Source organism: Symsagittifera roscoffensis, chromosome 1 (genome assembly GCF_963678635.1).
Source record: "Symsagittifera roscoffensis chromosome 1, txSymRosc1.1, whole genome shotgun sequence".
In the NCBI taxonomy this organism is placed as follows: Eukaryota; Metazoa; Xenacoelomorpha; order Acoela; family Convolutidae; genus Symsagittifera; species Symsagittifera roscoffensis.
In genome coordinates, this window is record NC_087062.1 from 54,744,870 (window position 1) to 54,760,751 (window position 15,882).

At 35.2% G+C, this 15,882-nt stretch overlaps 1 protein-coding gene across 1 annotated transcript in view; it reads right to left on the bottom strand.

The window, feature by feature from the left end:
* LOC134845887 (protein IWS1 homolog A-like) overlaps positions 1-15,882 on the bottom strand; it is a 576,794-nt gene that overhangs the window by 149,501 nt on the left and 411,411 nt on the right. The gene's annotated exons all lie outside the window — the stretch shown is intronic.

The following is a 15,882-nucleotide window of genomic DNA, read 5'->3' on the forward strand; positions in this document are numbered from 1 at the left end:
CTTAATCTTACTCTTATATATCCCAGTCTCAATAGATCTAGTGTATACTGGTATTCAAGAGTTAGTCTTAGCGCTTGTCCAAAAGGAGGACAAGTTTAGTCTAAGATTTATTCAAATTGTTCTGGTGCTGAAACTACAAGTAGTTTCAGCACTTACAAATAATTTTCAGTGTTAGTGATAGAATATAATTGCTTAGTTAGTAGTATTTTACAGGAATAGTTTTATAATATAATTGGTTTATAAATACTAGTCCGGAACTTGTTTAGTTTTTTAAAATGTTCATTGTAGCGAAGGATGGATGGAGAGATTTCTTTTTCTTTGTGGTAATTTTCCTTCGAGTAGTTTGAGCATTGACTTCGTGAAGAGCGAAGAGATGTAGTTGTTTGCGTAGAAAAGAGAAGAACAGTTGTTCGTGTTCCAAAGGTGGGTCTCGTTTGATCGTGAGTCGTCTTGAGTGATTGTGTCAAGATTCTAGATCTGTGCAATGATGTGTCAATTTCGTTAAGCTTAGAACGAGACTACAAGCAGGATGAAGTTGACCTTTCCGCGTGAAGTGCCAAGTGACTAGGATCGGTATGTGAAATCAACATCGAGTTGGCCATTGGTCTGTTTCAATGGTTTCCCTTGCTGCGATGTTTAATCCGTACTTTAAATCCTTTGAGGGTAGTGACTACTGCAACAAACCAGTAGATTTGCCATTCCAGAGTTGGAATGTAATCGAGTTTTCATCTCCTTTGCTGCTCGCTCCTTTGGCCTTTTACATTGCATTTATATATCTAAATCTTGTTAGTGATGTCAGTTTTTAGTTATGATTTTTTATTAGTTGTTTTCGCCAAAACGTTTTTAATTAGTTCGGTTATTTTAAAATAGTTGCTCACCCGGGGGCCACTCTTTTCAAAAATAGGGTTTGGGACATGTACTTCGAGCGACCGCTTTCTGGGTGGTGAGGCCAGAGTGGGTTACAATTTCACCGTCTCTCTGGGCAGAGTCTCTTATTGTGCTTAACTTTTTGTCTAGTTTTTTTCGGGTTTTTTTTCTTTTTTTTTGTTTTGATTGTGTTAAAATTAAAAGCTTTAGAACAAAGAGTTTACTATTTTTTTGGGATTTTTTTCTTTTTAGCTGAACAATCGGCGAAATCTAAAAAAGGAGAGTGAGAAATTGATAAGGAATGGTGAGTGGTTTGGTTTTTTGATTAGTTTAAATTTTCTTACTTACGGAGGATTGTCATCAAAAAAATATTGTGCGGGAAGTTAGTCTGGATTGTGTCTGATGATGTGAGAAATTTCGCGAGCATGCGGATAATAGTTTTAGTTTGAAGCAGAGGCCAGAGAAGCCCCAGCGCTCTGATGGTGTTTAGATCTTCTTGATCAAGTTAGAATTCATGACGTGTATTTTAGTTCAAATTATACAGTTTATGAATATATTTAGTATTATGTATGTTTTCTAGGATAGTGACTTCAATGGGCAGTATATAATCGTGGGGGACAATTAGTGGGCGGGAGTCGTCGACACCAAAGGATTTGGTTAGTGGGCAGAATATATACAATTGGCGAATGGGATTATAATTACGGAAGATGCCGTGGGAATTAGTGTTCTGTATGCGGTAAGTGAAATTTAGAAAATATGATGAAGTGTATTTTGAGTAAATCAAATCTGTGTTTTGGTTAGCGTGTTGGTGTATTAGATGTTGTATGAGTTTGTAATACGTATATTTAAGTGGTAAATTTGTTTGCAACATGATCTCATGCAAACAGTGTAAGTCACGTTCCTTAGATATAAGGAAATGAAAAGTTCGTGTGAAGTGATTAAATTTTTTAAAGTGTGATTCATGTGCTTGAGTCTTTTACAGTGCTGTAGTGATGATTTTATCGAATTTTTTGTTAGTAATCTCTATGTGAAATACATATTCGGATTTAATAAAGAGTTATACTGTTAGTTGTGGGTAGCGTTAGGGTCATTCTCATTTGGGGTATCTTCCATGTAGCGTGTTATTGCGTGATCGTAGTGGTTGAAAGAGTATCTATTTGCGCGTTGTGCTATGAATCTGTTAAGTGTTTGGTTAAGTCCAATTGTACTGAATTGTTTTTCGTTGAGTGCGGTTGTTAGTTTGTGGAGGCGGTATTGGCATAAAACGTTACCTTCGGGGTTGTTGTATAAGGGAAGGGCCAATGCGTTAGTAGAGTGATAATTTGAAGCCCAGGAAAGTGTGGCAACCAGGCTATATTCATCAACAAAGTTCAGTTGGTTTTCGTTAGATGTCGTGTAGTAAGTATATTGAAGGAAAAATGGTAAGTTAAAGACTATAAATTGCTTGGTGTTAGTATGTTGTGGGTGAACAAAATATAGTCGGAATGATTGCGGACGGTTGATCAGGAGTTGGGGTGTGGTGTTGGGATGTTTTCGTTTAAAAACTCTATGGGCTCGTGTAGGTTTTGCATTTGCTGGTTAGATTGAGGGTTCTGATGATTAGTTTGAAAGTGTCGGTTGGTGAATTGTTAGGGTATTTGTTTTATGAATGTGTTTTTGTAGTGTTATGAAGTTGTCTAACTCTTGCAATAGCTGATTATCTGTCATGGGGCTAGGTGGGTCGGGTTAGTCGCTAGTCATCGGGGAAAGAGTAGGAGTGGCGTCAGTATAGGAAGAGGGTGCTGGAGAGGATTCATTTGGAAGTTGAGAAGTAAAGGGTTTGAAAGGTGGCTGTGAAATTGTGAATGGACTAGGTTCTGAGTCTAGGAATTCATCGGGAGTTTCTATATCGAAGTTGTTAAAGTGGTAAAGTTGTTAAAGAAATGGTGTTAAACATAGTTTGCGTGGAATCATCAGAAACTGTGCGTGGTGAATTAGTTGAAAAAACGGTAGAGGAGAAAAAGTCAGGTCTGGAAGGGGAAAGCGAGAGTTTTGGCGTTGAAGGTTGGATGGATAGGAAAGGGAACAGTTGACGAATCCAGTTTGTCGGCTCATCGTGTGCTAAAAAGATAGTTATTTTGAGAGCGAAAGTTTGCTGTGTGTGGTTGTTCTACAATCTGCTCTTATGTTGCATCAATGGTTGATTGTTGGAGTGCTATATGAGATACTTGGCTTTGTGGGTAGCTATGACCTTGGGAAGTGTGTTCGGTTAATGCTAATGTGTTTCTATAATTTTGTGGTACTAAAGATGAAGGGTGATTATTGTGGACGTGATGTAGTTGTGGTAGTGCGCTGGGTTTTGGATTTTCATTGTTTTGTGAAGTATCATACGCAATTGGTGTTGTAGAACCTTTCCTATTGTATTCGCTAATCTGAGTGTCGAGGAGAATTTTGGTTATGGAAATAGAAAATATTCCAAAAAGTTCTGCAAATAATATGCAAGCTATAATTGCTTGTTTATTTACTTGTGTATGAATTGCGCGTGTTGTAGATTCTTTTCAATAGTGAGTAGAGGAATCCGAAAAAATTAAACATAGCATTAAACAGTCAATTTCTCTAATTAGTAGTAGGGCCATTCATTTTTTAGATGATAGGGAGTTCGTTTTTTAGATATTCAAAACTATAAACATTAGTCGGCGAAATATGTTGTGGACGGTACTTTTCACCGTTAAGATTTATATAGTCTTGAATATCTTTAAAATTTCCACTGTAATTTTTTTGCATAAATATCTGAGAAACCTGCGGTTTCAGCGAGTTTTTGTAAGTTCTGATCAATTGATTGTCTTTGAATTGTGTCCATTTGAAAAAGAAGTTCTTGAAACTGCTGTGTTCGAATGTGATTTTGTATGTCTGATCTGGAATAATTACCTATTGGTTGAAAATGAATATTTGGGTTACGGGCGATTGCTTTTATGTTTCGGGTGAAAATTTCTTTAAGGATGGCATAAGAGTAGGGTATGGAGTAAAAAGATTATTTTCGTTTGGATTTAGCTGTACTCGATTGTGGCTATTTTCAGATCAACTTGGGATAGCTGTATCCCAAAATTATGTACGTCGTGACAGAGTATCAACAAAATATACTTTTCAAAATAGAATATAGGGATTCTTTATAACATCGTTTTATCTTCAAAAACGCATGATGGTGAAACTTTTTCTAGTACATGTGTAATACCAGAGATTGTTTCCTTCTAGTCAATGAAGTTCGATCTAACACCCGATAACAAATATCCTGCGTAGGGTGTTTTTAATACCGCTAATGAACGTGATTGCAGTATTTGTGTTCGTTCGAGTTCACATACATGATGAAGTGTTTCTAGTTCAGATGGTGAAATTTCCTGAAAAATTCTGCTTATTGTATAGCCCAGTTTCATATAAAGATGAATATCACAGTGGATTGCACCAAAGTATGTGTTATTCATAAGTGAGAGTTCTTGCAATCGTGTGCTATCTTTATCGTCTGGGAAAAGTTTTCCGCCAGGATTTCCTGTGTTTTTGGAAAAAGTTACCTGGATATAAGTTGTTTCGTCTTTGTAGTTTCGATATGGTTGTGATGGGTTAATAATTATTTTTCCCGTTTTCAGGTCGAAACTGTTTTTGTGTTCGACAAGAATTCCTGAGTATTGAAGTATTGTGTTTTGAAAAGTGGTTTCAGATATTTACAAGCGACTTCTGTTTTGGGATAAATTTGAAAATGTGTTGGTTTGTTTTCAATACCATTAATGTTTTTCTAAGTTTTGTTATTAGATCTAATCCTGTCAGGGTTCACTTGTTCAGAAGGGATTGATTCAAAAAAAAATTTCGGTGAAAATTTGTCATTCTTGCGTGAATTTTAGCAACATGAAATGGGGTACATGTGTCTTCTGCGTACCAAACAATGGTTGCTTGTGTGCGAGTGGTAGGATCGTAATACCTCTGGTCATTTTTACAAGGTAAAAGTTTCCCTTGATACAAAATAGTAACATCTTTTCAGTCACGTGTTAATTGTAGTTTTTCCATTTGGATTTTCTAATACAAAAAAAAACATTTTTTCGTGGTAGCCTTTGTTCTTTGTGTCTGCTTTACAATTAGATGGATTGCTTATTCTGACGTTTGGTATTCAATTTTTATCCTGTGAGTCATAAATTTAACGTCCGTGTGCACCATGGTACAGGTATTCATCGTCTAACTTAATTTGACCTTGGTATCTTCTAAGTTCTGCTTGATGCGCGGAGTCTGGTGAAACTTGAAAGTTTATTAATTTGCAATTTTTTCCTTTTTTGGTGGTTATCTTGGAGTTCGTTTTTGCAATCATCAGGGTTAGGATGCAAAATTTTTTCTATGTTGTTCTGATAATAGGTTTCGTGATCGAGTCTGTTTTTATTTCCATTTGTGATTTGTGAGCAATGTACTTAATTATCTGAAAATTTTGCCGTAAATTTGTATCCTGTTAGAGTTGTAGCTCGTGCTTTCGAGTAAAGTGTTGCTACTTCATTTGTGGATTCTATCTTTTATGTTTCGGATTCACATTGTGTTATTTAATTAATTGCATATTTATGTAGTGTTTTTTTTATTTCCTTCATAATCATAGTGTGTAACTAGGATGTCTTGTGATCCTGTTCGTGGAGAAGGATTTGATGAGATGCGGATTCTAAGAGTACAAGGGGGGTGAAAGTGTTTAAAGAAAAAACTATTAAAAGATACATGTGTAAAATAAACCTGATTATGGATTGTAGAATGTTATATATCCAATAGTCTTTTTTGTATATCTATCGTATTTTTGGATCAGTTCTATTGTGATGATTGGAGGGGGCAAAGATTCAGCTGTTACGTTTGGTGGGTCTGGAGGTAGTGGGTGATGAACTAAATTTTTTAATTTGACTGTTGTTTCAAATTTAGGTCTGAATTTATCTTGAGTGAGGATTTGTATATTATGTTTTCGTTTATCTTTGTGAATGTATTCTCTGTTTTGTTATCGGTTTAGTGCCAAATATGTAGTCTAAAACTATCAAAATTTTGGCTGAGTAGGGCAGGGGTGCTACAGATGTGTTCCAGTCTAATGGTAAAGGTATAATTGTGTTTAGAAGTTCACGATATCGATCGTTTAGATTTGGAGGGAAATTTAGAGGGAACGTAATGGTTGGTGTTTAACCTGTTACTGAAGGGGTTGATGGTAGGGATAGAGTTTCTGGTAGGGATAAAGAGGTAACGGATGAAACGTCTATGGGGTGGTTCACTAAATTTGGTTAGCCTTGGGAGAATGCTTGTGTCATCCAATGTGGGAGACGTTGTATTGAGGTGGCGAGATTTAAAAAATGTTCACGAATTTGTTCAGGACTTGGTGTCGATCCTAAAAAGTCTGACGGGATAATTGGGGTATTTTGTTGAGAAATTGTTAGGAGTGATGGGGGATAACTTTGGATTGTATTGATAGACATATCCAAAGTGGTCGAAGAGGGTGATGAAGATATATTAAAATGAACTCTGGGTGTTGCAAAGTCAATTTTTTTGGGGATGGATAATTTGTCAATCTATTGTATATGTTCAATTTTGGTTTTGGCTTGGATGTCTATTTCTATGAAGATCTTATTGAAATGAGGGGTAAATGTTGTATGTTGGTTCGTATTGTGCTTCACTTAGGGAAGCTTGACGAATTGCTGGTATCAGAGGTTCGGGCAATGATGCGTGTCTTCCTTCAAATGTATAAGGATTTTCTTGAAATGGAAAACGGGCAGATGATTGGGGTTGGTTAGCTTGATTAAATGTTGGTGTTGATGATGGGGGATCTTGGGATGTAGTGATTGGTGGGGATTGTTTATTTGATTGTAGGTTAGCAATTTTGGTTGTTTTAATACATTGTTTTCTCTTAAACCTACTTTGTTTATAAAACTCTTTGATAAAAATTATCACTAGAATTGTTGATACTGCATAGGCAATTAATGCTATTTTCATGCTTTTGCAAAATTTTAGACTAGAAAGGTGACAAAAATTACAAAAAGATGAAAGATGTCTATATTGTTAAATAAATGTCGTAACATGGGGTCAAGAATTTTTGAGAAGTTATTGTAGGTTTTTATGAGGTAATAGAAAATAACGAAGAGGCTGCAAAAAATTATAAAAAGGAGAAGTGCTATTTCTAGGGTGTCAATGATAAAAAAAATACAAAGTTCTGAAATAGTTTAAAAAATTGAAAAGCATTTTGAAGTGATTATCTTAAATTATTGAACAGTTCTGGAGAGAAGCTTTTGAGAAATTATTTGTTTCGTCGAAATACTTTTTTCTTTATCGTTTTGAAAATCTGGATGGTCGGATTGCTTATTGATTTTTGATAAGTCGGTTGGGTATAGGAAGGCTTAGGTGATAGAAAGTCTTGAGGATTAAGATTGAGCTTCCTAAGTTTGTTTTTATTTATTGAATGGTTAGAGGTTTTTTGGAGATATGTCGAAATTAGCTAAACGATCATGTCAGTTTTTGTATTAAGGCTTATTCAATTTTCGCCTTTTGGAGAAATGTGGGGTGTAAGTTGAGACAATTTTGTTGATTTTTGTACTGAGTGATAGAGAGGGTTGTAGCAATTATATATTAATTTTTTTAAGTTGTCAAATATGAGGATATTGCTTATTTTTGACCTGGAGGCCTTCTTAATATAGTTTCAGATCCGTTTGAAGTTGATTGTTTGTCGGCTAATGAAAGTGGTGTCAAAATGGGGTGGTATTTGGAACTATTGTGATTGGCTGTCTTCGAAATAATTGTTCAAGATTTGAAAACGAATTTTTTTGAAGAAATTATCCGAGTATAATGAGCATTTTTTAATTAATCGAAGAAGTTTCTAAAATTATATTTTTTTAAACATTTTACATCGTGGAATAAAAGTTTTATAATCTTTCGTGGTTGACCTCTGAGTAGCGATGATTTGCGTTGATGTGAATTTACTTTTGCTCCTTGTGTTAAAATTTTTTCTTCTAATTTTCGAGTTACCCTTTGTTTTTGAGTAATCTGTTTTCGGATAAATTTCATTTTTCTTTGGAAATGTTTTCCGTGATTTGTTTTTGATTTGATTCGGGCAAGGATAAGGATTGACTCAAAAATTGAAGTTTTTGTTGTTTGTCAATTTTCAGGTTTTTTCTACAAAATTTAGTCATGTAAAGGAATAAAAATGTGTTAATTCGCAAAGGGCGTGTTTTTTTCGGTAATATGCTAAAATGTTGTTTCTTTGTTGTTATGGTTAAAAAGTTTATATGTTACATCTACGGGTTTTTACCTTATTTGGTATAGTTTTTTTGCGGATAGGTTGTAATTTTGTAGATATACCTTTCTGTATTATAAATTTTGAGAACAAAACATAAGTTCTGATTTTTAAATTAGTAGTTGGTGTGAAACGTGAAATTATTTGGGATTGAATATTCTGTCTTTGTAATTTTTTAAAGAATTTTTAGATAAATTTCATTTTGCTTTTTATCGCGGTTTAAAATCCATTCTGTATGTGTTCCAGAGGCTAATTTTATGATTTGTGGGTGATAAAAATTATCTTTATCGTTTGTATGTAGTAGTAGATTATAACAAATGGAATCTTTTGTAGATTGGAAATAACTCTGTGTTTTTTGAAGTGTTTGCTGTGAACACTATTGGTTTGCGTGGTTTTGATTGAAAACCATTTCGTATGGAATCAATCTTAGGGTTGTTGCTATTTGTGAATTTTTTGCTAATGGGAAAAGCTTTACGTCATTTGACCAATCGGTATATTTGGTATCAATTCCTTTGGTAATACATCGAAGGTAGGGAACCTTCGAATAAACCATTAGTCCTTGAGGTATGAGATGTTCGAGTTAATGTGAAATATTATAGAGATGACATAATGTGATGATGCCATTGCTTATGAATTCAGTACCATTACCTGTGCCAAGGCTTTCTGGTAGTCCAAATTTGGCGATTCACTTTTTATAAAGTGTTGTGTATGCATAAGAAGCATTACAATGAGGTAAAGAGTTGAGTGCTACATAGTGAGTAAATGCTTCAATTATTACCAATATATATGAATTTTCTTCTGAAAAGGGCGATATACGACCTTTTGTATCAAATGATATCCTGTGGTTGAAATATAAAAGTTGTCCTTTAAAATCTTGCTTTCTGCTATTTTTATTGGTGTGGGTATGGTTTGTTTAGTTGATACGTTATTCAATCATTGCATAAGGCTTTTATCCAAATCGGTGCAATTAGAAAGTAGTTCTTTCTGATGGTGCATGTCCTTTTGTATTTAAGGAAAATGAAATGTAAAATTTTTCAAGAATATGCTTAATGGTAGACAAGGTTTTTTGTGTCTCTAGAATGATATTCTCCAAAGATCAGGGTTTTCGTTGATTGTTGTATTGTTAAATATTTCGAAAATTTCGAAGTAGTGTTTTATTTCCTAAAATTGTGATATTTGCTTTTATAGGTTTTGTTATATATTTAGGCCCGGATTTCAGTTGTCTGATGACGTGGTCAAAATTTTGATATTTTTGTAGTAATATTGGTGTAATTGTTTCTACGATTGCTAAGAAGGTATTTTGAATTCCGTTATTTTGAGAGAGGTTTATTGTCTAAAGTGTCTTGTAGATTGTAAATTTTCTTTATGGTGTATTTTTAGCTTAAATTGCGACGTCCTGTTAATTTAATGCTATCAGTTAAATTTTATTTTTGGATCAAAGAAAATAGTTTTTTTTTCGAAATAAATTTTGTTAAGGTGATTTTTGTTGTGAATTAATTTTAATCCATGATGTGAATGGTATCGGTTCAAATTTGGATTTTCCTAATAAATTTTCCTAATGGTTTTTTTGACAATCGAGCTATAATGGAAAAGGCTCTGGTTTTTTTTATCTGTGTATTGTCGGATTCGGTTATCACTGCATAATTGTATTCTAGTCAAGGTGATGTTCCGCCTTTTGCAAGAAAGAATTTTAAATTTTGTGGTATTTCTATGGTTGTTTTCATGTAATTATTTCAGGTGGTGTATTTCAACTTAGTGTATCTGGAATTGCAAGGGTTTTCCCTGCTGTCTAAACTATATGTAAATTTGGAAATTTCATAACAATAAGTTAAAATCTATAAACTCTATGGTTTGGGTTTGACTTTTGTGTAAACAGAAAAATTATTAGTTTAAGATCTGTAATTGGAACTGTTGGATGTTTTGATCCCAGCATTAAAATTCGGATTTTGTGAGTGTATATATTAAAGCTATTCATTCTCCCATAAGGGTAGAGAGCCTAAGATCCGCTTGTGTGAAAATTGTAAAATTTGCTGGTATTAGTTTTATTTTTTTTGTTCCTTTATGTGATTGTAGATGTGCTGCGCCAATTCCGAAGTTTGAGGCGTCACAATTGGCATTGAATGGTTGATCTGGATCTCTGGTCGTGTTTGATATTTGTTCTGTGAGGAGAGGTTTTATTTCGTCAAAACGTTTCTGATTTTCCAAATTCAAATCAAATTTAGTTTGTTGTCTAAGAATATTTAAAAATGGTCTTGGATATAAATGCAATTCTTAGACATATTTACTTTGAAGTTTTAACATTCCAAAAAATTCTTGGTTTTTCTCTTTTTAAGATGGTTGTTGAAGTTTTAATCTAGCATCTATTCGTGATTTTAATGGAGTGATTGTATTACCTTCAATAATGTGTTCAAGGAATTTAACACGAGCGAGAAAAAAATGCGATTTGCCTGAGGCTGCTTCCATATTTTCTTTTTTATGACTTTAAAAATTCCTTGTTTGATTTATGATTATAGAAAAAAAGCGTCTAAAAAAGGACTACTTTTATCTAAAAGAAGAAAAACACCGCCCTCAAGTCATTTCACCAATTAAAATTTTTGGCATTTTACACATAAAAAAATGAACTTCTAGCGTTTCTAGGATGGCCATACTCCATATTACAAAGAATCAACACACTAAACGCAATGTTCAATTTTATAGAATTTCTAATCTCACTATTAGAACGGAATCTATTATAGATGCGCATTACATACACAAGTCAATGGACAAGCCAGCGTAGCAAGAATACTATTCGCAGGACTTTTTGGCATTTCCTCCACATCAATTAATAAGATCTTTCTTGATGCCCAAATTAGTGAAAAGATTTAAAAAAACTATCAACAAAACCGAACAGAAAACACTCCTCAAAACAAAACAAGTACTCAAACTACAGCACCATCGCATTTACTTAATTTGTCGAATCAACATCCTTTACAAATCATACCGCACAAATATAGAAATGCAGTTTCTGTAGAACAACGCATGCACCAAAATAGCATTGTGCAACAAAAACCCATATCACATGTAGCATTTCAATTTCAAAAAATTAATGAAACATACAAAGAAATCATAGAAGAATCACCCGACGAAAACTTTCGCTCTTAAAACAATCATTTTTTAAGCTCACGATGAGCCGCCAGATTGGATCCCTCAACGGTTTGCTTTCCTATCCTTCCAACCCCAACTGACATGACTCTCTTGCATCCATCTTAGATCTCACCTGTTTTTAGTCCCTGTTTTTCGTCTAACTTATCACACATAGATTCTGACGACTCAACCCAAACTGTATTTAACACTAACTTCCATTTAAATATACCCGCAGTTGACACACCCGATGAAATTTTAGATTCCGAGCCAAGTCACACTAAGTTTTCTCTACGACTTCTCCAGCCCGAAACTTTCCACACCCCTGTCAAAAAATCTAATTCAAACTCTTCCCACACTCACGCTACACCCATTCTCTCTTCTCTTTTAAGTATTGCACCTGATTTCTTTAGCCCAATAACTGTTGACCAGCTTGGGCATGATGTAGACAACTTTATTTCAAACCAACAGCAAATCCATAACTCAAACAGTCTGCTAACGATTCACCAATTATTTCACAACACATCAACTTCCGAGTCAACTGGATCATCCACCCGCAATGTCCCCACCCGTGCATAACGTGTCTCTATGAAGGCAAAACATCCCAACAACACACACCAGTGCTTATTCAACGGCCAAATATCATTCCGATCCCTTCAAAGTAACTACCCCCATCACACTAAACACACCATCAGTTTTAGTTGAAAGCCTCTCCTTCTTCCCCCAGTAAACGTATAGTGACGCAAAAAACCAGGCCCAACGAGCCCTGTATATCGACGAATGTTTTCTTCTCCCAACATTTCTTGGCTCTTATACTATAACTTCACTAACCCGCTCAAAATTAGCTTAAGGAAGACAGCAGACGGCGACGAACTTTGCGACAGCATCATCCAACAACTCAACACTGCTCTACACTAAAATCAATTTACTAACTTTGGCTTATCACAGACACTTAATCGGTTCATCGAACGAAAATTAAATCAATTTTCATTAGCTCACTATGATCACATAGTCATCCGATTAATGGACAACTCACCGTATGATACTAACCCCATAGTGAATTTCCAGTTCACTTAAAAAAATTTCATCATGACAGACTAGACAGACTACATCTTTGACATCAAGAGCTTCACAAAAATTTGATTTTGTATCGACCATGCACTCCAGATAACAAAAGCTTATGAATCGCACTTTAGTAACTTTGACCACTTTCAACTAACTTTTAGTTTTCTTGTCCCTAAAGAGCGTGATTTTAATTATTCCCACGAAACCATACTTTAAACTAAACTCACTCCTACTCATACCTAATACAGATTTATTCAACGTCACTTTCTTAATAGTTTACCCTCCGGCAACTCCCACCACCGCTCGGGTTTATCATCTCTAAATACACATCACCATACTTTCGTAGCATCACTTAGTGCATAAAAACAATTAACCTCCACGGCTTTCTCCGAAACTATGATCCGGCTAGACCAATGGATATCTTTTGCCTTCTCACTCATAATTTCTCTTTGGAAGACTCCCGCCCCATCATCACTGCATGAAAATACCCAACCAGTTGAAATTGTCCTTTTAGAAAACATCCACAAAATTAAGTTCAACCACAAATTACATAACCTAATACAGAACTCTAACCTTGAATTTTTTGTCATTTCTGAAGAAACTAAAATTATTTGCGCCATTGAACTTCTTTGGCCACTCCTACGCACTAAAAACGTGACCCGATTACTTACAAAGCTTTTGCTACATTCACCCACTATAAAGACTATTTTCCCAAAGGTTTTTTTTTCGGAACCTACTACTCAGTAGCTATAAACTTTTAAAGCTCCATAATTCAATATTTAAAATATCACTCACCATTTGTAAACGTGTATTTACGGTTTCTTTTTAGATTTTCCGAGAATTTCCGAGTAAGATAAATTAAAATCAAACGAAATTAAAAAAAACATTAGAACAAAATTTCATTCAAAATTTCTAATCACTCGCAATAATTTCTTTAAAAGCAATAAAATTGACAAATAGCAAAAAACTTTTAGTAGAGCTTCAAATTACAATTACGAAGTATTGAATTAAAATTAAAGAAACTAAATCAAATAGATTAACTTTTTTCTGTGTGCTCAATTTTTGTATATTTTATATTTTTTGTTCAACTCGACCACATTTTACGCCCTCTTTGCCGACAGCTCAACGTAACTCGCCCTTGTAGAATTATTTGGAAATTAATTTCTAGCTTGTCACTCTAATTGTTTAAAATTTGTTTTTTACACGTTTGATAACTTTCCCTTAACCCGGAAGGAATTACAACTAAGCTTAACTAATCAATGCAATTTACCAACACCAGCAAACCAATTACATGAACAGGAAAGTCTCCCAGTATCCAAATCAGATTGAAACAAGATTAAAACTGGATAAACTATTTTTTTGAACCTCGGTTTAAATTTTTATTATAACTACATGAAACGTAAAAACACTGAAAAAAACAACAAAAACCAAAAACAATTTGATTTTGAGGAAAATACACAACCAGAGAACAAAAGAAAAAACACGCGATAAAAAAAGTTTTAACTTGGAAAGAGACTCTGCTCAAAAAGGCGGTAAATTTTTACTCCTCCAACTGGCCTGCTCCACCAGTATAGGACCTGAGCATGCTTTATAGCCCCGCTACACCACGCTTATGACACACTCCACTATTTTTGATCAGAGTAGCTCTAGAAGCTCTAGGGTGACAAAATCTTTAGAATAACCGAACTAAAAAAATGCTTTTACGAAAAAAATTAACAGAGATCCTGACTAAAACTGAGATCCTTAACAAGGTGCAGATATAAATTCAATGTGAAAAACTTCGCGCAGCAAAGAAACATGCAAGAAACAGGAGAAGAAAACTCAATGACATTCCGTCCCTGGAATGGCAAACCTTTTGGTTTTGCTTGCCGCAGTCAAAAAACTCACAGGATATAAAGTATGGAGTCGGAATTGCAGCACAGGTACCTGCTGAACAGTAAAAAGGGCCAACTCGATGTTGAACTCAGACATTCGTATCCTTCTCACTTGGGGCTTCACTCAAAGAAGTCTAGCCCTATACCACTATTCGATGAATAGCTGGGAATTCATGTAGTTTTGCTCTACTTAACGAAATGGACTCGTCACTATATCAATCTGCAACCTTGATACGAACACTCGACTCATCTACGTTACACGTAATCTGTTACCTTTTCAAGAGCAACTGCTTTTCTTCTCTCTCTCTCTCTCTCTCTCTCTCTCTCTGCAAGATGATTATTCCAAATCATGAGCAACTGTTTCTCCAATCTCTTCACTCCTTTACGAATCTACCAGAGGAAAAAATTAAGAAGTTTCTACATCCATCTTTCACGAGAAAAAACTTAATAGCTTAAAATTTTGTATGGGTGGAACCAGTTCAAAACAAGTTTATTCTATAAGGGTTATATTTAATAGTAAGCTGGTTTAAATTGTGTAGGTTGTTTTTGAGCCGTGTTTGTGATGTTTTATTTGACAACCCACTTTCGCGATACCTGACTTGTACAGGCCTCCGTTTATTCCTTGCGGTTGTTCTTTTCTTCAAAATCTGTTGTCTCGACTTTCTTGCGCGTAAATAGGTCCGTTTTTTTCTCCGTTTGCTCGAAAAATACGTCCTTGACTCTGGTCCTTCAAGCTCTTTAATCTGCTGAGAAGTGAGCGCGGGCCACCTCAATATTCTGTTGTCGACAATTTGTGAAAGTTAGTCAGGCTCAGCTCGTTTTTGCAAAAAGTGTCTGCTGGTCGTCAAGGGTCGGCTGTGATTCGTGTCAAACTAACGTCCGGGTCGGCTGTGATTCGTTTCAAACTAACGTCCGGGTCGGCTCTGATTCGTGTCAAACTAACATCCGGGTCGGCTGTGATTCGAGTCAAACTAACGTCCGGGTTGGCTGTGATTCGTGTCAAACTAACGTCCGGGTCGGCTGTGATTCGAGTCAAACTAACGTCCGGGTTGGCTGTGATTCGTGTCAAACTAACGTCCGGGTCGGCTATGATTCGTGTCAAACTAACATCCGGGTCGGCTCTGATTCGTGTCACGGGTCGGCGGATCAAAATGTGGTGCACTCTTGCATCCTGTAAGACTCGGGATCTGTAAAACCTGCTTCAACATCTGTAAATTATATGGCTATATAAACAGATAATATGACAATAAATAGTGTCCGAAAAAAAAATAAGGTAAACTTCTTCAGGTTAACATGTCATCAAAACGTTTCTCAACTATTTCAAAAATCTGTAAACATTTTTGATGGCAAACTGATCTTAATCGGGCAAACCAGTAGTTTCAAGGCCTTTTGTCTAAGAAGATCTAATTTTAGCTTTCTCACTTTCGCGCTATAATGACGTCATTAATTTTAGCGCGAACGTCTTCCGCGCCCAAATATTTTTTAAAAACTATAATGAATGTTTACTGAAAGATATTTGATCAAAATGGATTTTAACGGTAAAACTTTGGTGCGGGGTTTGCGTTCTTACGTAGCTATTTGATTATAATATTTGTGACGTTGTGACGCATCGGTAGTGATGGTGCCCAGCAATCATTTAATTGCGGGTTCATTCGTATGTGTGCTGCAATTCGCAAGGTGAGCTCTGCTAAGATA